Here is a 25,885-nt window from a genome sequence, read left to right on the forward strand (position 1 = left end):
CCTGGGATCGAGCCCCATGTCAGGCTCCCTGCTCAGCAGGAAGCCTGCTTCTCCCTCTCCCACGCCCCCTGCTTGTGTTCCCTCTCTCGCTGTCTTTGTCAAATAAATAAATAAAATCTTTTAAAAAAAAGAAAGAAAAGAAAACTCAATGACTTCACCTTGTACCTGAAGAGATTAGAAGGACAAAAAGAAATAAAGATCAGAGCAAAAATCAATGAAATATAAATCAAAAGCTAGACTTCCTCCATTTATTGAATGATGGAGATGTACTTTCCCCTCTTACAAAATACAAACAAAAACTGTGGATATTATAAACAAAACAAATATATTCTGAAACATGTTAAGAAGGCAAATTAGCAGGGCGCCTGGGTGGCTCAGTCATTAACCATCTGCCTTCGGCTCAGGTCATGATCCCAGGGTCCTGGGATCGAGCCCCACATCGGGCTCCCTGCTCCGCGGGAAGCCTACTTCTCCCTCTCCCCACTCCCCCTGCTTGTGTTCCCTCTCTTGCTGTCTCTCTGTCAAAATAAATAAATAAAATCTTAGGGAAAAAAAAAAAGGCAGCAAATTAGCTAGAACCCATGGGACCCAAGGAATAACATGGCAGTGAGGTTACCTAGGTTTTCTTTTTGCCTAATATATCCCACTCTTGAAATGAAGAAGTCAGCAACCCAGAAGCACTTAACAAGCACAGACTCCCCCACCAAAAAAGCTCAAACAAAAGGCTTCCTGTCTGTCTCTCTAGACAAACAACCAGGAAGGTTAATCATATTAGCGAGGAAGGAAAACTTTTAGACAGATACTCTACCCAGCTTAACATCACAGAAAAACTGATCCCACCCACTTCTGCAATGGTTAAGTGGGGAACCCAGACATCCACCCTTGTGAGATTGAGTCATGCCAAGACTATTATTGGGGTGGTGTAAGAGCAGGTCAAGTAGAGAACCAGAATTTTCAGCCTCACTGGCTGATAAGGACCAGGTCCCCCCATGGAGACAACAAGGGAAGCCTGGACATCCACCTTCATTTGGCAGTAACAAGGGAACCGACTATATCCCCTGGGGTGGTATCAGAAGGTACAGCAAGGAGTTACGGGTTTCACCAACACAGAGTGTAAGTGAGGCCACATCCATTGTGGAGATCAGGTAGAGAACCATAATTTCACAACTCTGTTCAGCATTAACAATCAGCCTCCCTTCAAATGTCAACAAAGGCCCAACAGGGAACATGAACTTCATCTCACACCTGGCAAAAGGATATGACACCCACAACTCCTTCCTGCCAGGCACGTGTCAGAGAAAGCCAGGTAAAACAGGTTTATGTAAGATGCAAAGTCCCATAACATAACACAAAAATGTTCAAGTTTCAATCAAAAATCATTTGTCATAACAAGAACCAGAAGATCTCAAATTGAATGAAAAAAGACAATCAATAGGTGCCAACACTGAGATATTTGTAATTTTAACATCTGACGAATGTCAGAATTATCTGATGAAGATTTTAAAGCAGCCATATAATAAAAATGACTCAATAGGGGTGCCTGGGTGGCTCAGTCGATTAAGCATCTGCCTTCAGTTCAGGTCATGATCCCAGGTCCTGGGATGGAGCCCCAAGCTGGGCTCCAGCCCCAAGCCAGGATCCCTGCTCAGCAGGGAGTCTGCTTCTCCCCTTCTCTCTGCCTGATGCTCCCCCTGATTATTCTATCCCTCCCTCTCTCTCTCCATCAAATAAATAAAATCTTTAAAAAAATAAAATAATTTTTTTTTAAAAATGACTCAATAATGGGCACCTAGCTGGCTTAGTCGGTAGAGTATGTGACTCTTCATCTCAGGGCCATAAATTCAAGCCCCATTTTGGGTATACAGATTACTTAAAAATAAAATCTTTAAAAAAAAAATGATTCCAGGGCACCTGGGTGGCTCAGCTGGTTGGGTGTCTGCCTTTGGCTCAGGTCATGATCCCAGGGTCCTGAGTTCAAGCCCTGCACCAGGCTCCTTGCTCAGCAGGGAGCTGCTTCTCCCTCCCCCTCCCCTCTGCCCGCTGCTCCGCCTGCTTGTGCTCTGCCAAAATAATAAAATCTTTAAATAAATATAAAAAATTATTCCATGAGAAATTACAAACACAAAAATGAAATATAGAAAGCCTCAGCAAAAATGAAAACATAAAGAACCAAATGGAAATTTTTAGAACTGCAAAGTACTGAAAAATAAAGAGCCCAATGCATGACCTCAACAGCAGCATCAAGGAAAGAGTAAAAGAATTCATGAACTAGAAGATACAACAATGAAAATTACTCAATGTAAGCAACAGAGAGTGAAAAAAAAAAAAGAATGAACAGACCCTCAAAGATCTTTGGGACTATAACAAATAATCTTAACATTTATGTCATGAGAGTCTAAGGAAGAAGAGGAAAAATAAAGTGGGACTGAAAAAGTACTCAACTAAATAATGACTAAAAAAATTCCATTTTGGTGAGCCATAAAGCTACAGAATCAAGAAGCTGAGCAAATGTCAAAAGGGATAATTCCAAAGGCATCTACCCCTAAACACATCCTAATTAAACTTCTGAAATATAAAGACAAGAAAGGATATCTTGAAAGCAGCAAGAGAAAAACACTTTACTTATAGAAGAAAATAAGTTGAGGGGCGCCTGGGTGGCTCAGTCATTAAGCGTCTGCCTTCGGCTCAGGTCATGGTCCCAGAGTCCTGGGATCGAGCCCCACGTCTGGCTCTCTGCTCAGCGGAGAGCCTGCTTCTCCCTCTCCCTCTGCCCCTCTCCCTCTGCCTGCCTCTCTGCCTACTTGTGCTCTCTGTCAAATAAATAAATAAAATTTATAAAAAAAAAAAAGAAAGAAAATAAGTTGAGAGAGCAAATTTCTCATCAGAAACCACAGAGGCCAGAAGAAAGTAACACAATAATGAAAAAGGAAGCCGCTAGGAAAATGAAAAAAATATAATGAACTGAATGAAAATGAAAATACAACATAATAAAATTTGTGGGACATAGATAAACCAGTGATAAGAGGGAAATTTGTAACAATGCACAGAAAAGTGGAAGAGTCTCAAATTAATAATCTAAGCTTTCACCTCAGGAAACTAAAAAAAGAACAAAATAAACCCAAAGCAAGCAGAAAGCATGGATACCAAAATAAATATAAGAGCAGAAATCAATGAAATTTAAAATAGAAAAAAAAAAAGAAAAGTCAACAAGACAGGAGATGCTTCTTTGAAAAGATCAATAAAATTGATAAACCTCTAGCAACACTGACAAAGAAAAGGAGAGAACACAAATCACCACTAATACAAATGAAAGAAGGGATATCAGTACAGATCCTGCAGACATCAAAAGAATAAAAGGGAATACTATGAACAACTTCACACACATAACTCTGACATCTTAGATGAGATGAATCCCTTCCTTGAAAAACACAAACTACTCCAACTCACCAATTATAAAACTGGTAATATGAATAGCCCTGTAACTTTTTTTTTCATAAAGTTACTTATTTTTTTTAGGAATCTCTACACCCAACGTGGGGCTTGAACTCATGACTGAGATCAAGAATCATATGCTCTTCCAACTGAGACAGCCAGGCACTCCAGCCCTGTAACTATTTTTAAATTTTAATTTATCCCTTAAAAACAACCAAAAAGGAAATATGGAAGTCCAGATAGTTTCAATGAAGAACTGTACCCACCATCTAAAGAATTAACACCAATTCTATACATTCTCTTCCAGAAAACAGAAAAAGTAAAAGCATTTTTCCCAACTCATTCTATGAAGCTAGTTATTACTCCCAATATCAAAATCACAGTATGAAAAAAGAAAACTACAGACAATAACTCTCATGAATAGACACAAAATTCCTTAACAAAATATAAATGCAATCCTGTAATATACAAAAAAGAGTTATATGCCATATCAAGTGGGGCTTACTCCACTTAAGTTAAATATTCAGAATCAAAGAGGTAATCTACCATATTAACAGACTAAAGGGGGAAAAAAAAGTGTATTAATGGTAGGAAAAGCACCTAACAAAATTCAGCACCCATTCATGATTTTTTTAATAAGTAAATAAAAAAAAAACTAAGGAAAATAGGAATAGAAACTTCATACAGACATCTACAAAAAACCTACAGTTAACATCCTATTTAGTGGTTTTCATCATGGAGTGAATACTCTCCCCAAGGGTCTTAAATCCGTATCATGCTGAAATTTCTAGCCAAAACAATTAGGCAAGCATTATGGGCATACAAATTGAAAAGGAAGAACTAAAAATAACCCTATCTGCAGATGACACAATTACCTACCTAGAAAATCCCAAGGACTCTACAACAAAAGTCCTAGAATTCATAAGTGAATTCAGCAAGGTTGCAGGATCCAAGATAAATACAAAAATCAATTGTTACTCCAATATACTACCAATAAATTAACATGGATACCAAAATTAAACATGCTATTTTCAACTGCTTCCAAAAAAATTAAATACTTAGGTATAAATCCACAAAATATGTACAGGACTTACAGGCTGAAAACTACATAAAAGTGCCAAAAAAAAAATCAACGATCTAAATAAACATACCATGTTCATGGATGAGAAGACTCAACATAGTAAAGACGTCAATTTTCCACAAACTGATATTTGGGCTTAATGGTACTCCTATCAAAATCCTAACAAAGGTTTTGGCTATGTACAGACAAGTTATTCTAAAATATATATTTAAGAACCAAAACACAAAGAAACTAGATAGCCAAAACAATTTTGTGAAAGAATAAAGTAGAATCATCCATGTGATTCAAGCATCATCTTACACAGTAATTAAGACAGTTGGTACTGACAGAGAGACAAAGATCAATGTAACAGAACAGAAAACCCAGAAATATCTTCAAAGATGCCCAGCTGATTTTGGATAAATGTGCAAGAGCAATTCAATGGAAGATGGACTTTTCAACAAATGGTTGCCACTGGAGCATTTGGAAATGCACAGGCAAAGAGACAAGGAAAAAAAGAAAGAGTCTCACACCTTATATAAAAATTAACTCAAAATGAATCACAGATTTAAAAGTAAAGCATGAAATTATAAAACTTTTAAAAGAGTGGCACCTGGCTAGCTAAGTCAGTAGAGCATGCAACTCTTAATCTCGGGATTGAGTTCAAGCCCCATACTGGTCATAGAAGTTACTTTAAAAAGAGGCGCCATGGTGGCTCAGATGGTTAAGCATCTGCCTTCAGCTCAGGTCATGATCCCAGGGTACTGGGACCAAGCCCCACACTGGGCTCCCTGATGGGCAGGGAGTCTGCTTCTCCCTCTCCCTCTACTGTTCCCCCTGCTTGTGCTTGCTCGCTCTCTGTCAAATAAATAAAATCTTAAAAAAAAAAAAAAAAGAGTTACTTAAAAAAATAAACAAAGGAAACACTGGAGAAAAATCTTTGGATTTAGGACTGGGTAAAGGGCTATTAAATTTGACAACAGAAGTATGATCCATAAAAAAATAAATTTATAAAATGGACTTCATCAGAGGGGGGTGGGAGGAATAGGGTAGCTGAGTGATGGGCACTGGGGAGGGTATATGCTATGGTGAGCGCTGTGAATTGTGTAAGACTGATGAATCACAGACCTGTACCCCTGAAACAAATACTACATTATATGTTAATAAATAAATAAATACAAAAAAAATGGGCTTCATCAAAACTAAAAACTGCTCTAATTTGATATAAAATAAGAGCAAATCACATACTTGGCAAAGAGCTCACAGAATATATAAAGAACTGTCAAACTCTACCATAAAAACAATAAACAAATGATGAAAAAAATCAGTATTTGAATAAGAATGACATTAACAAAGAAATCACTGATGTGCCGGAAGACTGGGGAAAAAGAGAGTGTATGGGGGCAGTGAGAGCAGCAGGGAATACAAGGCTTCCTTCTCCACAACCGGCCTGATGGAGAGAAGAAAGTATATGTTCACCTAGCTCCTATCATGCTTTGAATGTTGCCAACAAAGTTGGGATCATCTAAACTGAGTCCAGCTGGCTAATTCTAAATATAAATGTTTTCAGGGGCAGTTGGCTGGCTCAGTTGATGGAGCATGCAACTCTTGATAATGGGATCAGGAGTTTGAGCCCCACGCTGGGTATAGAGATTACCTTTTTAATTAATTAATTAATTAATCTTCACAATAATTGGAAAATAGGCAAAAGTAAAAATAAACATTTGACCAAAAGAGGGTAAGACATTTGACCTAAAGAGGATATACATATAGCAAATATGCACATGAAAAGATGGTCAACATCATCAGCCACTAGGTAAATACAAATTAAAATCCAATATATCAATACACACCTACCAAAATTACTAAATAAAAAGAATAGTGACAAAAAGAAAAAAAAAAGAACAGTGACAATGCCACATGCTGGTAAAGATGCCAAAAAACTGGCTTGCTCAGATTTCTAGCAGAAATGTAAATGGTACACTCTGGAAAATGCTTTGGCAATTTCTTTTTTTTTTTTTTTCCAAGATTTTACTTATTTATTTGAGAGAGGGAGAAAGTGCACAAGCAGGGGGCGAGGAGGAGGGAGAAGCAGACTCTCCGCTGAGCAGGACAAAGCGGGACTCGATCCCAGGGCCTCAAGATCATGACCTGAGCCGAAGGCAGGCGCTTAACGAACTGAGCCACTCAGGCACCCTAGCAATTTCTTTTAAATACCTAAACATGAAGCCCCCATACAACTCAGCAATTGTACAACTGGACATTCATCCCAGAGACACAGAGACCTATGTTCCCATAGAAATCTACACAAGAATGGTTATATTAGCTTTATTCATATTAGCCCCAAACTGTAAATACCTGAAACATCTTTCATCAGAATAATTAAACAAGCTGTGGTATATCCATTAACATACCATACTGAACAATAAAAAGCAACGGAGCTACTGATATATTCAACAAACTGGATGAATCTCCAAAGAATCATGTTGAGTGAGAAAAAAACCCAAACTCAAAAAGTTACATGGTTTTTGCTTCCATTTATACAGCATCCCTGAAATGACAAAATTACAGAACTGGATGATACATCAGTGCTTACCAGGAACTAAGCCTGGAGGGAGCAATGAAGCAGGTGTAGCTATAAAAAAAGGCACTATGGAAAAAAAAAAAAGGCATCATGATGGAATTATTCTGATGGAATTCTGATGGAATTATTCTGTTAACTGTATAAATTTCAATAACCTATCCTATAGTTCTTAAAGAAATTAACACTGGGGATACTCAGTAGATGGTGTACAAGATCTCTTTGTGTTATTTCTTACACCTGCATGTGACTCTACATAAAAGGCTTAATTAAAAAATAACTGTAAATGAACAATCTGAATGGGAAATTAAGACAACAATTGCAGGGGCACCTGGCTCAGTCAGAAGAACACGTGACTCTTGATCTTGGGGTCATGAGTTTGAGCTCCAATGCTGGGTACAGAGATTACTTAAAAACTTAAAACAATACAACTGCATTTATCAGGGGGCCTGGGTGGCTCAGTTAAGCGTCTGACTCTTGATCTCAGCACAGGTCTTGATCTCAGGGTCATGAGTTCAAGCCCCGCATTGGGCTCCACACTGGGTGTGGAGTGTACTAAAAAATAAGTAACTATTCATAATAGTGTCAAAAAAAATTTTAGGAATAAACTTATCCAGAGAGACAAAGAACTTGTACACTGAAAACTACAAAATGTGGCTAAAAGTAAAGACTGTACAAACATAAAGACATCCTATGCTCATGGATTGAAAGACCATGTTGTTGAGATGTCCTTATTATCCAGAGCAATCTACAGATTCAATCTATCAAAATTCCAGTATTTTGGGGGTGCCTGGGTGGCTCAGTTGGTTAAGGGTCTGCCTTCACTTCAGGTCGTGATCCCAGGGTCCTGGGATCGAATCCCACATCGGGCTCCCTGCTCCATGGGGAGCCTGATTCTCCCTCTGCCTCTCTCTCTCATTCTGTCTCTCATGAATAAATAAATAAAACCTTTTAAAAAAAAAATTCCAGTATTTTGGGACGCCTTGGTGGCTCAGTCAGTTAAACGGCCTGCCTTCAGCTCGGGTCATAATCCCAGAGTCCTGGGATAGAGTCCCACATCCGGTTCCTTGCTCTCCCTGCCACTGCCCCTGCTGTGTGCTCTCTCACTCTAACAAATAAATAAAACCTTAAAAAAAAAAAATCCAATGTTTCATGTAGAAATAGAAAAACACTTTCCTAAAATTCATTTGTATTTCAAGGGACCATGAATAGCCAAAACAACACTGAAAAAGAACAAAGTTGGGGAACTCATACTTCTTCATTTTAAAACTTACTACAAAGCTACAGTAATCAAAATGGTGTGGTACTAGCATAACTAGGAGATGTATAGAGCAAAAGAAAAGAACAGAGAGCCCAGAAATAAATCCTCACATACACAGTTGAACGATTTTTTTTCTAGTATTTTATTATTTATTTGACACAGAGAGAGAGAGCGAGAGAGCAAGAGAGCACAAGCAGGGGAAGCTGCAGAAGAGGGAGAAGCAAACTCCCTGCAGAGCAGGGAGCCCAGTGCAGGCCTCGATCCTGGGACCATGACCTGAGCCGAAGGCAGATGTTTAACCGACTGAGCCACCCAGGTACCCCAGTCAAATGATTTTCAACAAGAGAGCCAAAACAATTCTTTTCAACAAATGTTGCTGGGAGCGCATGAGTGGTTCAGTCGGTTAAGCGTCTGCCTTCGGCTCAGGTCATGACCCCAGGGTCCTGGGATCAAGCCCCGCATTGGGCTCCCTGCTCAGCAGGAAGCCTGCTTCTCCCTCTCCTACTCCCCCCCCAACTTGTGTTCCCTCTCTCACTGTGTCTCTGTCAAATACATAAATAAAATCTTTATTTAAAAAAAGTAGATGCAAAAGAGAAGAGGGAAGGACTGATTTTATCTGATATCTCATATACAGACTTATAAAGCTAGAGTAATTTTTGGAATTGTGATGCTGACACAAAGGTAAGACAAATCAAAAGAACAGAACAGAAAGCCCAGAATCAAATCTATACATACAGAAACTGCTGATTTAACAATACAGTACCACTGTACAGCAAAAGAGGGAAGAATAATGTTAAAACTGGATGTTCCTGGGGTGCCTGGATGGCTCAGTTGTTGAGCATCTGACTCTTGCTGTCACTTCAAGTCATGATCTCAGGATGGTGGGTTAGAGCCTCAAGTCCAGCTCAGCCCTCAGCACGGAGTCTGCTTGAGATTCCCTCTCCCTAGCCCTCTGCCCCTGCCCCGGCTTGCACACTCTCTCCCTCTCTCAAATAAATAAATAAATCTCAAAAAGAAAAAGTTAACATATATGTTATTTCCCCACATTTTACCTATACACAAAATGAAATTCAGATGAGTTGGTTACAGACTAAATGTAAGGAGGAGGGAGAAAACATTCCTTCAGAAGATTATATAGGAAAATAATTTCAGGACCTCAAGTTAGGAAGATTTCTTTAACAGGTCACAAAAAGCACTAACCACAAAAGAAAGAAAAAACTGAAAATTTTTTACTACATTGAAATTAAGAACTTTTCCTTAAAAGAATAAAATAAATGAAAGGGCCAGCCAGGTGGCTGGTTAGCTTCTTTGGTCAGAATGTGGCACTAACATCACCACCGTCTCAGGTTTGACTCCCCAAACAGGCCAAGAGAGGGGCATCAGTTCTCTTATTTACAAAGAAAATCAATTTTTTAAGAACGCTAAAATAAATGAACCACTAACATGGAGAAGCCATATGCAAGTTACAAGTGAGAAAAGCCATATGGCCTACAAATATACAAAAAGGGACTTACTGTCATTAGTAATCAGAAAATGGCAAATTAGAACCACAATGAGATACTACCATACAACTACCAAAATGACTAGTTGAAAAGACTAGCATACTAAGCTCTGGTTAAGCACTGGTAGAAAAAAGAAACCATTCAATGCTGGGAAAGTAAACCACTTCTGAAAATGAACTGGCCTTCCTGATAGCATCACACCTCCACTTCTAAGTATATACCTGGACCAGGGTTTCTAAAACTTTTCTGACCATGAACCACTTTAAGAAATATGTTTTGGGGCACCTGCGTGGTTCAGTCGTTATGCGTCTGCCTTCGGCTCAGGTCATGATCCCAAGGTCCTGCGATCGAGTCCCGCATCAGGCTCCCTGCTCCGCGGGAAGCCTGCTTCTCCCTCTCCCACTCCCTCTCTCGCTGTGTCTCTCTCTGTCAAATAAATAAATAAAATCTTAAAAAAAATATGTGTATATATGTTTCATATTTGAAACTTGTATACATATATAGGATACTGAAAATGCAGTGAATTTTCTTCTGTTCTAGTTCATTCTTTAATGTTGGTTGCTCCCTACCAATCTGATTTTATGACCCTTTTTGGAGCACACCCAGCAGTTTGAAGAGTAGTGAGCTAAAGAAATTCCTGCACACATACAAAAATATTCACAATAGTTTTCATAATGCAAAACACTTGACAAAAATCTGTATGTCTGTCAAGAGCAGCATAGATAGTACATAATTCACATCCTGAAATATTATACAACAATGAAAATGAATCAACTATAGCTACATGCACCAAATAGATAAATCTCAAAAATATACTGTGAATAAAAAAAAAAATCATTAAAGTATTATTCTATTTACATAAAATTATAACTGTCACAACTAATAATATGTTGTGGAGAAATAAAGCTGAAGAGGGGGGCCTGGGTGGCTCAGTTGGTTAATCATCTGCCTTCAGCTCAGGTCATGATCTCAGGGTCCTGGGATCAAGCCCCACATCGGGCTCCCTGCTCAGCGGGGAGTCTGCTTCTCCCTCTGCCTCTCCCCACCACTCATGCTCTCTCTCTCAAATAAATAAAATCTTGAGGCACCTGGGTGGCTCAGTCGTTAAGCGTCTGCCTTCGGCTCAGGTCATGATCTCAGGGTCCTGGGATCGAGCCCCACATCGGGCTCCCTGCTCAGCGGGAAGCCTGCTTCTCCCTTTCCTGCTCCCCCCGCTTGTGTTCTCTCTCTGTCAAATAAATAAATAAAATCTTAAAAATAAATAAATAAATAAAAATAAAAAATAAATAAAATCTTTTTAAAAAATAAAGAAAAATTTAAAAAAGAAAACGAAAGAAAAGAACAATACAAAACTCAAAGTGTTTCCTTTGGAGGAAGTGGAAAATGTGATCAGAGAGAGGCACACAGAGGTCAAAGGTATGCACAATGTTCTTCTTAATAAGCTTGGTTGATGAGTACATGGATATTCATTTTCTTACTTCATTTTAATTGTCCATCTACTGGCTATACTCCCTTTTCTTTGAATCATATGTCTTACAACTAAAAATAAGTTAAAATCCTACACACACACACACACACACACACACACACATACACACACACACACAAATTAAAATGCATAAGACTGGGGTGCCTGAGTGGCTCAGTCAGTTAAGCATCCAACTCTTGGGTTTCAGCTCAGGTCAGGATCCCAGCATCATGAGATCAAGCCCCATGCTGGGCTCCACACTCAGCATGGAGTCTGCTTGATATTCTCTCCATTTCCCTCTGTCCCTCCTTCCCACTCATGCACTCTCTCAAATAAAATAAATAAATAAAATCTTTAAACAAATAAAATGCATAAGGTTGGTCCAAAGAAATGAAAAGTGTTTGTTTGGATAAGAGTGAAATCTTAATCCTCTTAAGGCCTATAATATATGCCTTCAAATGACAAAAGAAACATACTTCAACATGTTATCCATATATCAAAGATGACCAGAGGATAGAGTGTGTTTCAGAGAGAAAACTCAACACTTCCTAAAAAAATCAGTTACCAAAAGCAGTCAAACATCCATAAAATGAATAATATGTTGCCAAAAAAGTGAAGATAAAAAAAACTGGGCGCACCTGGGTGGCTCAGTCCGCTAAGCGTCTGACTCTTGATTTCAGTTCAGGTCATGATCTCAGGGTTGCGAGGTCAGGATCCCTGCTGGGCATGGAGCCCGCTTAAGAGTCTCTCTTTCCCCTGGCCCTCTGTCCCTTCCCACCTCCTTCTCTTAAAAAAAAAAAAAAAAAAACTTCTGGAATGTTGAAGTAAAACAAAACTTTTGCAGAGATACAGCTCATCTAAATTTCTCCTTCCTAACTTTAATGACAAAGGAAATGAAGTAGGAACAAGTTAAAATAAGGGCGCCCGGGTGGCTCCGTTGGTTAAGCGACTGCGTTCGGCTCAGGTCATGATCCTGGAGTCCCGGGATCGAGCCCCGCATCGGGCTCCCTGCTCAGCGGGGAGTCTGCTTCTCCCTCTGACTCTCCCCCCTCTCATGCTCTCTCTCTCAAATAAATAAATAAAATCTTTAAAAAAAAAAAAAGAGGTTAAAATATACACATACAATGGCAGAAACTAAAAAACCTCAGGGAAAAATCCAACCATGAAGGAAATTGTCCTTATAACTAATAATATACAGGTGACCCTTGAACAACATGGAGGTTATAGGTGCCAACTCCACAAGAGTCAAAAATCCACACCCAAACTTCTGAATTCCCCAAGAACTTAACTAGTAATAGCCTACTGTTGACTGGAAACCTTACCAGAATAGTCAACATATATTTTATATGTATTAAATACTGTATTCTTACAATAAAGTTAGAAAAAAGAAATATTAAGACAAGTGTAAGGAGGGGTGCCTAAGTGGCTCAGTCAGTTAAGTGTCTGACTCAGGTCCTGAGTTCAAGCCCCGCATTTGGCTCCACGCTGGAGCCTACCTTTAAAAAAAAAGGAAAGAAAAGCATAAGGGGAAAAAAATACATTTATAGTACTGTATTTATTTAAAAAGTCCAAGTATAAGTGGACCAGACAATTGAAACCCATTGCTCAAGGGTCAACTGTACCACACTGAGGCTATTTCATTTTTCTCCTGTTCTAAAATAACATCAAGATGAAGATGTTCACATATACATATGTAATAACACTTCTGGTTACCTGCTTGAACTAGAATCTGTAGTGCAGCACTTAAAACCATCATTTCTGGAGTTCCCAGGGTTCAAAACCTGGTGTACTCACCGAACAAATTACTAAACCTCACTAGGCCCCAAGTTGCCTCATCATTTAAAAACAAGACATAAAAACAGTACCTATTACATGGTCCTGTTGAGAGAGTAAAATAATATATTCCTTCATATAAAGCACCTGAACTTAGCACATAAACAGAGCTTCATGCTATTCTGCAGAGGAGGAAACTGAGGCCTAGAAGATAAACTTGCCCAGTCACAGATCTAGTCCATCTGACTCCAAGCCTGTGATCTTAACATTACTACTGTACTGCCTGAATGTCTCCAGGTGAAATTATGGATTTTCTCTACTTATCTTCCTTTCCCCAATTATCCAAAAATAAGCATGCCTGCACTTAGTATACAAAAATCAGAGCAAATTTTCTTAAGACAGAGAATAATACTTTGCACTTTGGGACTTAGAGAACAGAAAAGCACTGATGGCAACTGAGAATAACACATAGAAAGTCATCTTTTGGAGTTATTTGTCTGCTCATAGCTATGTAAAGGACAGACTAGAAAAAGTGATTAATAAGAGAGGTAAGAACAATACAAATGAGGAAAGAAGAGTTTACATCTTGTTAGGGCAGCTATAATCTCTAGCTGGCTCCAGAACAATTCCCTCACTTTTTTTTTCTTTTTTAGTTTAAGTAATCTCTACACCCAACATGGGGCTCGAACTCATGACCCCAAAATCAAGAGCTGCATGCTCTTTCAACTGAGCCAGCTAGGTGCCCCATAATACCATAACTTTCTGGCCCTACTGCGTAACTGCAGAAGTAGACTTTTTTAAGTAAACTCTGCACCAACATGGGGCTCAAGCTCATGAGCCTGAGATCAAGAATTGCAATACTCTACCAACCAAGCTAGCCAGGAGCCCCCAGACTTTTATTATTGCTGGGGATAGGGGCATTGGGGAAGGGTGTTTACCCAGCCATATTCCATGCATAAATTAACTGTGTCAGGGGTGCCTGATCGGCTCAGTTGATAAAGCATGCAACTTGGGGTCGTGAGTTCAAACCTTTTAAAAAAAAAAAAGTGTGGGGCGCCTGGGTGGCTCAGTCGGTTAAGCATCTGCCTTCAGCTCAGGTCATGATCCCAGCATCCTGGGATCGAGCCCCGCATTGGGCTCCCTGCTCAGCGGGAAGCCTGCTTCTCCCTCTCTCCCTGCTTGTGTTCCCTCTCTCGCTCTCTGTCAAATAAATAAAATCTTTAAAAAAAAGTGTAACTGTGAAGTACAATCCTTTTAGTAAAAATACTATGGACCAGAAAAAGGAAGTCTCCCTCCACGAACAGTTAGGAAACACTATAGGAAACTGAAAACAACCATATTTGCTTTGTAGGAGATGATCTTGAAACAGAGGTGGACTGTACTGAAAAGGGGAGAAGTTCCCATAAGTATGTGTAATGTGCTACATTTTATACAAAAGGAATAAAAACAAGACTCTATATATGTAAAGCACATACATATATAAACTAGGAAAATGAATAAAAAAATAGTAACAATGGGAAGTTTGGAAGCAAACCTAGGCAAATAAAAGGTTTAGGAGGAAAAACTTTCCCTGTTTATCTTTTGTTCTGTTTTTTCAAAGATTTTATTTTTAAGTAATCTCTACACCCCATGTGGGGCTTGAACTCACAACTCCAAGATCAACAGTCTCAAGCTCCACCAACTGAGCCGAACCAGGCACACCTACTGTTTTATCTTTTTTTTTTTTTTTTAAGACTTTATTTGAGAGAGAGCAGCACAAGCAGGGGAAGGGAAGGCAGGCGGGGGAGAGATGGAGAGGGAGACTCCCTGCTGAGCAGGGAACCTGATGGTGAGCTTGATCCCAGGACCCTGAGATCATGACCTGAGCTGAAGTCAGACGCTTAACTGACTGAGCTACCCAGGCACCCCACTATTTATCTTTTTTTTTTAACCATTTCAATGTATTGCCTTACCAAAAACTAAATAAGTTAATTTAAGCTGTTATAATAATCTAGACAAAAAAATTAAAGCTTAAATTATGCCAGTAACTACAGTGGTAGAGAAATAAAATTTAAGATGCCTAAGATACCTAAATAGAGATATCCAGAAGGTAATTGCAAATATGGATCTGAAGGCTGGAATAAAATTGTTTAGGTGATATTGATGCTTAAAAGATCCCCAAGCATGCATAAGTTTTCATAGAGTAATCAAATAAACAAGCAAGAAAAGCAATCATGTAACTTAGATTTTAAGGAAGTAAGGAAGTAATGCCAAACAGGAAATCAAAAGGAAATGTTTAAAGAGTTAAGAGAAGAAAGGAGCTTCCCAAAAGTCATAAGAAGAGAGAGTTGCAATGGAGTGATCACAGTTTTTGCAATGGCACTAGTGATCACAGAGCAATGGAGTAATCACAGCTTTAAATGCTGAAAGTGGATCAAATAAAATGAAAATTGAAAAAATTTTGGATCTGCCCATTAAACAGCAGAATCAATGGTGGTGGACTTAAGAGCCAAATGTAATGGTATCAAAGGTGAATGACAGGAGTTTGTGACATCTTATGCACTTATTTACACCCAAACTTTTTTCAGAAAAGGATTTGAGGCAACCTCCAGATAAACAACCTGTATTATAACAACAAAAAGTAGAAAAATGAACATTGAAAGCCAGTATGAAGGACATCCCCCTGATTTAGGGAAACTGCTCTTACCCCTGACTCCAACTATGTAGCTCTAGTGAGGGTTGCCATTCATAGTACCCTCCCCACTCCAGCCACAGGGATGGTAGGTACATGATCCAAGACAGGCCAATCAGAGTCCTTCCCAGGATTCTTCAAGAGAGCCCCTTCTTCTGGTAGAAGGGGCTGGGAAGATGAGAGCCAAGAGCTGCCAGCAGTCATGGTTCCAGCCTCATGAAGTAGAGTCTGTAGTATGAGAGAATGAAATCAACACGCAGAGAAACAGAGATAAGAGGTGAAGTCCTAAACCCCACAGGAGGAGGAGGAAGAAATAAATATACTAGTAATCAGATTAATACAACTGATGTAACTAAAGACCAGATTTGGTTCTAGGCTGCCTGATAGCCAGAACAAAAAGAAAAACAGAATGCATATCCAGGAGCTAGCAAAAAGGAGGAAATATACCAGGAGTCAATTTTCCTGAAGCTAAATTATTAAAAGAATTTCTAGTACATGGACTTCTATACAAGGGTCACTGAAAGAAAAAATGGACAAGTGTCCATGATGAGAATATTATAGCAAATGCAGATTTCATATGCTATTGCTTAAAATGACAATTAAGTTGTATCTCAATCATTACGCACAACTAAGAGGCTAGCCTATAGAAGACAACTGAAGCGGAGTTATCACCTACAGCTTTATTATTCCAGGAAGCTTGCTAATGAAAGAGAAAAGACAAAAAATGAAAGGTGAAAAATGTAAAGGGAAAGTAGAATCTATGGGAAAATTCAAAAAGAATTAACTAAAAATCTAACTGTAAATAGTGAAATTCCAGCAAACATCTAGCTCAAAGAATATTGAATAACCAGGTTTGTCATCCAAAACAGATGACTGGAAGATTTCCCTCTCAATAAGCTAACCAGCTGGTGGTCTCTTAATAAAAGAATCCAGTTAGATCACCTATAACGAAGCCAATCAGCAACAATCCCTGCCCACACACACAGAGCTTCCAATCAACTCATTAGGAGTTTGTCTTAAATTCAAATAGGTGGCTAAGAGTCACCACATTTTTAAACTAGGTCTCTAACAAGACATGCCAAAACAATGATACAAGGAATTCTGAGGAAAGGAGTCCCAGGAGCAGACGAAAACTTCAGAAAACTGAGACAAAACAAAACAAACAAACCTTCTGACTAATATCCTCACAGTTAAGAGAAAAATAGCATGCAAAAGATATTCCATATTCATGGAATGGAAGAACCAATATTGTTAAAATATCCTTACTACCCAAAGCAGGCCCCAATTCCTGACAAAAATAGCAACATGTTTCACATAACTACAATAAAACTAAAATTTGTACGGAACCACAAGACTCCAAATGGCCAAAGCAATCTTGGGAAAGAAGACCAAAGCTGGAGGTATCACAATCCCAGATTTTAAGATATACAATGCTATAATAATCAAAACAGTATGGTACTGGCACAAAAACAGACACACAGATCAGTGGAACACAACAGAGAGCTCAGAAATAACCCCACACTTTTATGGTCAATTAACCTACAACAAAAGAAGCAAGAATATACAATGGGGAAAAGACAGACTCTTCAACAAAGGGTGCTGGGAAAACCGGACAGCAACATGCAAAAGAACAAACCTGGACCACATTCTTAGTCACACACAAAAATAAACTCAAAATTGATTAAAGACCTCAATGTGAGGCCTGACACCAGAAAACTCTTAGAAGAAAACATTGGCAGTTAAAATCTTTGACATAAGCCATAGAAACATTTCTCTAGATATGTCTCCTCAGGCAAGCGAAACAAAAGCAAAAATAAATCACTGGACTACATCAAAATAAAATGCTTTTGCACAGCAAAGAAAACCCTCAACAAAATGAAAAGGCAACCCACTGAATGGGAGAAAATATATGCAAATGATGTATCTGATAAGGGATTAATATTCTAAATATATAAAATATATAAATATATAAATACATAAAAAATAGGGGCACCTGGCTGGCTCAGTAGATGGAGCATGTGACAATCTCAGGGTTATGAGTTTAAGGCCCATATTGAGTGTGGAACCTACTTAAAAAAATAAAAAATTAAAATTAAAAAAAATAAGATAAAAAAATAAATAAAAAAGATATACAAAATTGGGCGCCTGGGTGGCTCAGATGGTTAAGCGTCTGCCTTCGGCTCTCATGATCCCAGGGTCCTGGGGTCGGAGTCTCGCGTCGGGCTCCCTGCTCCTTGGGAGCCTGCTTCTCCCTCTGCCTCTCTCTCGCTCTCTCTGTCTTTCATGAATAAATAAATAAAATCTTTAAAAAAAAAAGAACTTCTACAACTCAACACCAAAATATCCAATTAAAAAATGAGCAGGGAGGGGCGCCTGGGTGGCTCAGTCGTTAAGCGTCTGCCTACGGCTCAGGTCATGATCCAGGCGTTCTGGGATCAAGCCCCACATCGGGCTCCCTGCTCCACGGGAAGCCTGCTTCTCCCACTCACACTCTTGCTTGTGTTCCCTCTCTCGCTGTCGCTCTGTCAAATAAATAAATAAAATCTTTAAAAAAAAAAAAAATGAGCAGGGGGGAAAAAGAAAGAGCAGAGCCGGGGGCACCTGGGTGGTTCAGTCAGTGGAGTGTGCAACTCTTGATCTCAGGGTCTAGAGTTCAAGCCCCACAGTGGGTACAGAAATTAATAAAATCTTTTTTGGGGCACCTGGGGTGGTTCAGTTGGTTAAGGGACTGCCTTCAGCTTCGGTCATAATCCCAGGGTCCTGGGATCGAGCCCCGCATTGGGCTCCCTGCTCATTGGGAAGCCTGCTCCTCCCTCTCTTCGATCCCCCTGCCTGTGCTCTCCTGCTCTCTCTGTCAAATAAATAAATAAAATCTTTAAAAAAAAATAAAAATTTTACGATTTTATTTATTTGAAAGCAAGAGTGGATGAGCGAGAGAGAGAGAGAGCATGCCAACACAGAAAGAGAATGAGAAGCAGACTCCCCACCGAGCAGAGAACCCAATGCCAGGCTTAATCGCAGGACCCCAGGACCATGATCTGAGCCAAAGACAGATGCTTAACCAACTGAGCCACCAAGGCACCCCACCCATTTTTTTTTATTATTTTTTTTAAAGATTTTACTTTTAGGGGCATCTGGGTGCCCCTAAATATATGCCCCTAAAATATAAATAAATAAATAGTACCTGAAATAGATATTTTTCCAAATAAGACATACAGATGGCCAACAAACACATGAAAAGATGCTCAACATCACTCATCATCAGGGAAATGCAAATTAAAACCACAATGAGATTATCACTTTACACTAGTCAGAATGGCTAGTATCAAAAACACAAGAACTAACAATGCTGACAAGGATATGGAGTAAAGGGAAAACTTGTGCATGGCTGGTGGGAGAATAAATTGGTGCAACCACTGTGGAAAACAAAATGGAAGTTCCTCGAAAATTAAAAATAGATTACCATGGGGCACCTGGCATCTGACTCTTGATTTCAGCTCAGGTCACAATATCACAGTCATGACATCAAGCCCTGCGTCAGGCTCCACACTTAGAGGGAAATCTGCTTGAGATTCTCTCCCCTCTCTATCCCTCCCCCAACCTGAGCATATGCTCTTCTCTCTCAAAATAAATAAAATCTTTAAAAAAAAAAAAAAAAGATTAGCATACAATCCAATAATTCCACTATTGAATATTTACCAAGAGAAAATGAAAACACGAATCCAAAAAAATATATGCACCTTTATGTTTATTGCAACATTATTTACAATAACCAAGATATAGAATCAATTCAAGTGTCCATGGATAAATGAATGAATAAAGAACATGTAGTGTGCGTACACACAAACACACAATGAAGTATAACTGAGCCATAAAAAAAGAATGAGATCTTGCCATTTGCCAAAACAGGGATGGATCTAGAGAGTATTATGTTAAGTGAAATAAGTCAGAAAAAGATAAATATCATACAACAAATGAACAAAGAAAATAAGCAAAACAAACCCATAAATCCAAAAACTGGTGGTTGCCTGAGGGAATGGGCAAAATGGGTGATGCGGGAGTAGGAGATACAGGCCTCTAGTTTGGAATGAATAAGTCACAAGGACGAAAAGGTACATCATAAGGAATACAGGCAGTGACTGTGTAACAGTGTTATATACAGTGACAGATGATAGCTAATACTCGGGAGGAGCACAGCACACCACAGAGAATTGTGGAATCACTACGCTGTACCTCGGAAAATAATCTAACAGTATGCGTCAACTACACTTCAATTAAAAAAAAAAAAGATACTGTATCCAAGAAATAAAAACAAATGTAAAAAATAAAGAACACAGAGTATAATAGACTAGAAATTTAAGTGAAGGGTTAGAAGACAAAGTAAGGAACTGCCTCAGAAAGTGGGAAAAAAAAACCAGATAATTTAAACACAAAATATTAAAAATTGGAAAATTAGTTCAAAATTCCAATATCCAAATAAAAAACCATACAGAAAAAGAGTAACAGAACTAAGCAAATCATCAAAGAAATAATCGAAATAATTTTACCATTAACTGAACTTATGTTCCCTAACATGATCTGCCAAATCAAAAGGGCTACTGTGTGCCCTGTACAATGAGTGAGGGGAAACATGCTACCATGAAAAATATCAGAAATAACCTGGATTAAAAAAAAAAAAACACAAAATCCAGAGAAAACAATCATATACAATACAAAGTATTAGAAATCAGAACTTTACTGGATCTCTAACAGAAACACTGAACCTAAAAAGCAAATCACCAAAATTCTGAAAGAAAATGATTTCCAGGGGCACCTGGGTGGCTCAGTCAGTTAAGCATCTGCCTTCGGCTCAGGTCATGATCCCAGGGCCCTGCTCAGTGGAGAGCCTGCTTCTCCCTCTCCCTCTGCCCCTCCCCCACTGCTCGTGCACTCTCCCTCCAGGCTGTCTCTCAAATAAATTAATAAAATCTTAAAAAAAAAAGATTTCCAACCAAGAATTCTACAGTCAGCCAAACTACCATTCAAGATGGTAAAGCTACCAATTTTATCAAACATGCAAAACCTTTAAAAAATTATTTCTCACACACTATTTCCTATGAAGCTACTAGAGGTGCCCACTAAAACAAGAAAATAAACCATTAAAGATGAAACGGGGGAATGAAGCGTTATAAAACAGAATCCAAAATAAGCAAGAAATAAAGAAACTCCCCCAAGACGATAGTGAGGGAAAGATCCAGGCCTAAAGAGAAACCAGCCCAAATGACAGCAGGGAGATGGTACCCAGAAGGTCTACTAGTTTAAAAAGAAAGGAGGAAGAAGGAAAAATGGAAGAGGAGGGAGAGGAGGAGACAGAAGGGAGAGAAGAGGGAAGAAGAGAGAAGGACAGAGGGAGAGGGGAAGAAGATGGAAAGAGAGGAGAAAAAAGGGAGAGAGGAAAAGGAAAAGGAATTAATTGCAAATTTTATTAATAGACTACCTGATTCATTAATCAGTTGGGAGTTGTTTTTTTTTTAAATTTTATTCATTTATTTGAGAGAGAGAGAGAGAGCACATGAGAGGGGGAAGAGTCAGAGGGAGAAGCAGACTCCCCACTGAGCGGGGAGCCCGATGCGGGACTCAACTCTGGGACTCCAGGATCATGACCTAAGCTGAAGGCAGTCGCTTAACCAATTGAGCCACCCAGGCGCCCGGGAGATTTTTTTTTTTTAAGATTTTATTTATTTATTTGACAGAGACAGAGTAACCACAAGTAGGGGGAGCAGCAGGGAGAGGGAGAGGGAGAAGCAGGCTCCCTGCTGAGTGGGGAGCCCGACACGGGGCTCAATCCCAGGGCCCTGGGATCATGATCTGAGCCGAAGGCAGATGCCTAACGACTGAGCCACCTAGGCACCCAATCATTTGGAAGATTATATGAAGCAGCAATTAGACGATATACAAAGATTTAGCCTTAAATAAAGAATATAAGAAGATGCCTGGGTGGCTCAGTCGGTTGAGCATCTGCCTTTGGCTCAGGTCATGGTCCCAGGGCCGGAGATCAAGTCCCACACTGGGCTCCCTGCTCAATGGGGAGCCTGCTTCTCCCTCTGCCTGCCACTCCCCCTGCTTGGGCTCGCTCATGCTCTCGCTCTCTCTCTGACAAATAAAATCTTAAAAAATAAATAAAATCTTAAAAGTATTAAAAAAAAAGAATACAAAGAAAATGAAAATAGATTATTAATCCCAGGGAACTAAAAAAAATACAAAAAAACAATCAGTATACTTTTGGCTCACAAATAAACTAAATATTTAAATAGTAATAATAGTGTAAATATTACTGTTTAACACCACTGATTCAATGAAAATTTGTGATATACTGAAAGGCAACTACTAAAACTGATATGTCAAGAAAAGCTGCTTATAGGGGCGCCTGGCCGGCTCAGTTGGTAGAGCACACAACTCTTAATCCTGGGATTGAGCTCAAACTCCATGCCAGGTTTGGAGATTACTAAGAAAAACAAACTTCAGGGGCGCCTGGGTGATTCAGATGGTTAAGTATCTGCCTTCAGCTTAGGTCATAATCTCAGGGTCCTGGGATCAAGCCCCATGTCAGGCTCCCTGCTCAGTGGGGAGCCTGCTTCTCCCTCTCCCTGCTACTCCACCTGCTTGTGCTCTCTCTAAAAAATAAATAATCTTAAAAAAAAAAAAAATATGCAAGTAAATACCAGAAGGAGCAGCCAAAAGAGGCTGCTTCCGAAAAATGAGATTAGGGTTCAAGCAGCAAGGTACTGCTTTATTTGTGTGAGAGAAGTTTTCAGTAATACCTGACTTTGACTATGCATTTATCACTTTGATAAACATAGAAATTATATCTTAAAAAAAAATTAAATCTAATCTAAAAAAAAGGAATAAATAGATACCATATGCTGGGCAAGGTATCAATACATTCCTATGATTTCATTTCTCTTACTAGTTACATAGGCAGGTTAGAAAAGAATAAAACAAGTATTAAGCACGTACTTCATGTCAGACATGCTAGGCTTTTCTCATAGTAAAAGAAGAATCAAGAGAGACACAGAAATTGGCCATTTACTATTTTATCTATGGTGGTAAGCACTAAATCTGTTGACTTTCTAAAGCACCTCTTTTAAAGCTACAAAGGCAAATATTAAATATGAATCAGCAATAGAAGAAAAAAATGCTAGCAGATGTTTAACTCTGAAGGCATTCCATTTAAAGTATGCAAGCTAAACAGCTTGTATAGAAATAAAATTATGAAATTTTATTTTTTTTTTATTTATTTAATTGACAGAGAGAGAGGGAACACAAGCAGGGGGAGTGGGAGAGGGAGAAGCAGGCTTCCCGCCGAGCAGGGAGCCCGATGCGGGGCTCGATCCCAGGACCCTGGGACCATGACCAGAGCTGAAGGCAGTTGCTTAACCAACTGAGCCACCCAGGCGCCCAAAAATTATGAAATTTTAAAACTGCAACTGCCTCTTGCACTCAGAAATCGAAGATAAATAACTTTGAAGGCAATTTTTAACTATGTACATAAAGGTTAATTTCCAGGCAGCAGAAATAAAAAAGAAAAGCTAAAAAGATGAACATTAGTTGAAGCTGAGGCAGTCAATGAAGGTATCAGATCTAATATGTACCCCTAGAGATTGGAACTATGACACTAGCCCAGACCCTAGACACACAGACAAAACAATTTCTAACTGTGTTCCCCGCACAAGGACAGGAGCTGTTAAGGGCCTATTATACAACCAAAGGGGAATTTATTAGAGAAAAACATGGCCTAGACCAGTAAGACTAGAGAAACTGCACTGAAGTGAGATGCCAGTTCTGGACATCAGGAGAGGGATCCCTCTAGAAAAACCAGAAACTCAAGTCCGTGCTGAGAGAGTGTGGGGCCCAAAATCCATTATCTAAAAGGTACCAGATTCCAGTCAAGAAACAAATTTAAAAATTAGTCTGGAGCAGTGAACTTCAGTAGGCAAAATCTGACAGAGTCGGCGGGTTACCACCCCAAAACCATTCTACCGTTCTTCCCTACTAACAAAACACCAATTTTATTCAGTTCTTCAACTGACCCATATTTTGAAGTCTAACAATTAAAAGCCAGTAAAACTAAGCATAACTTGTCAACTGGGACTTCAGGAAAACGTGAGAGAAGAAGTCAGCTGGGAGGAAAACCACTTTTAACTTTACCATCCCCCCCTTCTGCCTGGAACTTCTTTCTGCAGGTCACAATGACTGAAGTTCCAGCTGCCATGCTCTGACTGTGGGACAACCCTGAAAATGAAAACCATGTGCTAAGGTTGGCATAACAGGAAGACAAAAAAAAAAGCCTGACCCCAAATGATGTCACAGAGCTGTCAAAAAGTTTTAAAAGGCCTTTTGAACTTTTAAATGAAAGAATTTGTAAATTTGTAAATTCCTAATTTGCAGAAGCTACTGTAATCTGATCTTTGTTAGGGGGCAAACATGGTTCTTCAGAGACCACAAACGCACAAACTCCCCACAGCAACATCTTCACCGTGTTCCTAGAGGAACAGGAATCCAAAGAAGACAACAACTCCTGAGGATTAGCTCATAACCAAAAATTACAAAGTACATTAAGATGTCTACCACCAGCGTTAACAAAACAAATAAAGAATTCTAAAATCTCTGGGGCGCCTGAGTGGCTCAGTTGGTTAAGCGACTGCCTTCGGCTCAGGTCATGATCCTGGAGTCCCGGGATCGAGTCCCACATCGGGCTCCCTGCTCGGCGGGGAGTCTGCTTCTCCCTCTGACCCTCTTCCCTCTCGTGCTCTCTCTCTCTCATTCTCTCAAATAAATAAATAAAATCTTTAAAAAAAAAAAGAGTTAACATTTAAAAAAAAAGAATTCTAAAATCTCTGAAGTATTAAAATAAATTTTTTTTAGTAATCTCTATGCCCAATGTGGGACTTGAACTCAAGACTTTCAGATCAAGAGTCGCATGCTCCACCAAGTGACCCAGCCAGGTGCCCCTAAAATAAGTATGTTTTAAATGTTCAAATAAGGGCGCCTGGGTGGCTCAGATGGTTAAGCGTCTGCCTTCAGCTCAGGTCATGATCCCAGGGTCCTGGGATGGAGTCCCGCATCAGCAGGGAGCCTGCTTCTCCCTCTGCCTCTCTCTCTCTCTTATGAATAAATAAAATCGTTTTAAAAAATAAATGAATAAATAAATGTTCAAATAATAAAGGAATATCATCCCTAAGGCAAAAATAGCAAAATGTTATGAGGAAAAAAAGGCAAATTGAAAAATAAAATAGAAATTGTAGGTATGATTTACTCAGAAAAGAAATTCACTGACTGGGTTAACAATAAGCATAATTTCAAGACAGAGCTAAAGAGATTATCCATAATGGAGAGATAAAATAGAAAACATGAAAGAGAAATTAAAAGACAAAGAGGGGTGCCTGGGTGGCTCAGTCCGTTAAGCGTCTGCCTTTGGCTCAGGTCATGATCCCAGGATCCCGGGATCGAGCCCAAGGTCGGGCTCCCTGCTCAGCGGGGGTCTGTTTCTCCCTCTCCCTGCTCTTGCTTGTGTGCGTGATCACTCTCTCTTGCTCTCTCTCTCCCTCTCAAATAAAATCTTCTAAAAAAATTTTTTAAAAATGGGCGCCTGGGTGGCTCAGTTGGTTAAGCGACTGCCTTCGGCTCAGGTCATGATCCTGGAGTCCTGGGATCGAGTCCCACATCGGCTCCCTGCTCAGCAAGGAGTCTGCTTCTCCCTCTGACCCTCTTCCCTCTCGTGCTCTCTAAAAAAAAAAATTTTTTAAAGTAACAAAATACATGAAGAACAAGAATCTCAAGCATACACCTAAGTAACAGTTCCAGAAAAAAATTAAATAAGGTGATACTTGAAGAGAGAGCAGAAAATTTTCCAAGATGGAAAAAAACATTGAGTCCACAGGATGAAAAAGCAAATCAACTTTGAAGCAGGATAAGCACTATGTCAACAGATTTTCTGTTTACCACAATTAGATACCAGAAGACAAACTAGAATAAGATCTTTACTTACAGGAAAACAACTATGACTCTAGAACTCAAACTAGCATAGATGAGAGCAAAACAATAACATTCTTAGACATAAAAAGACTAATATAGCTTGCTTACTACTTACTAGGCAAA

At 39.3% G+C, this 25,885-nt stretch overlaps 1 protein-coding gene and 1 non-coding gene across 10 annotated transcripts in view; one reads left to right on the plus strand and one right to left on the minus strand.

Annotated features, from left to right (window-relative positions):
- MLLT10 (MLLT10 histone lysine methyltransferase DOT1L cofactor) overlaps nucleotides 1-25,885 on the minus strand; it is a 217,726-nt gene that overhangs the window by 177,396 nt on the left and 14,445 nt on the right. The window lies entirely within an intron of this gene.
- On the plus strand, nucleotides 5,798-5,863 carry LOC114217365 (small nucleolar RNA SNORD42). Its single transcript, XR_003610968.1, has one exon. It is a non-coding gene; the product is annotated as a small nucleolar RNA SNORD42 (small nucleolar RNA).

Source organism: Eumetopias jubatus, unplaced genomic scaffold (genome assembly GCF_037043125.1).
Source record: "Eumetopias jubatus isolate StellerSeaLion01/CBP00866 unplaced genomic scaffold, mEumJub1_p1.0 scaffold_8, whole genome shotgun sequence".
NCBI lineage: Eukaryota > Metazoa > Chordata > Mammalia > Carnivora > Otariidae > Eumetopias > Eumetopias jubatus.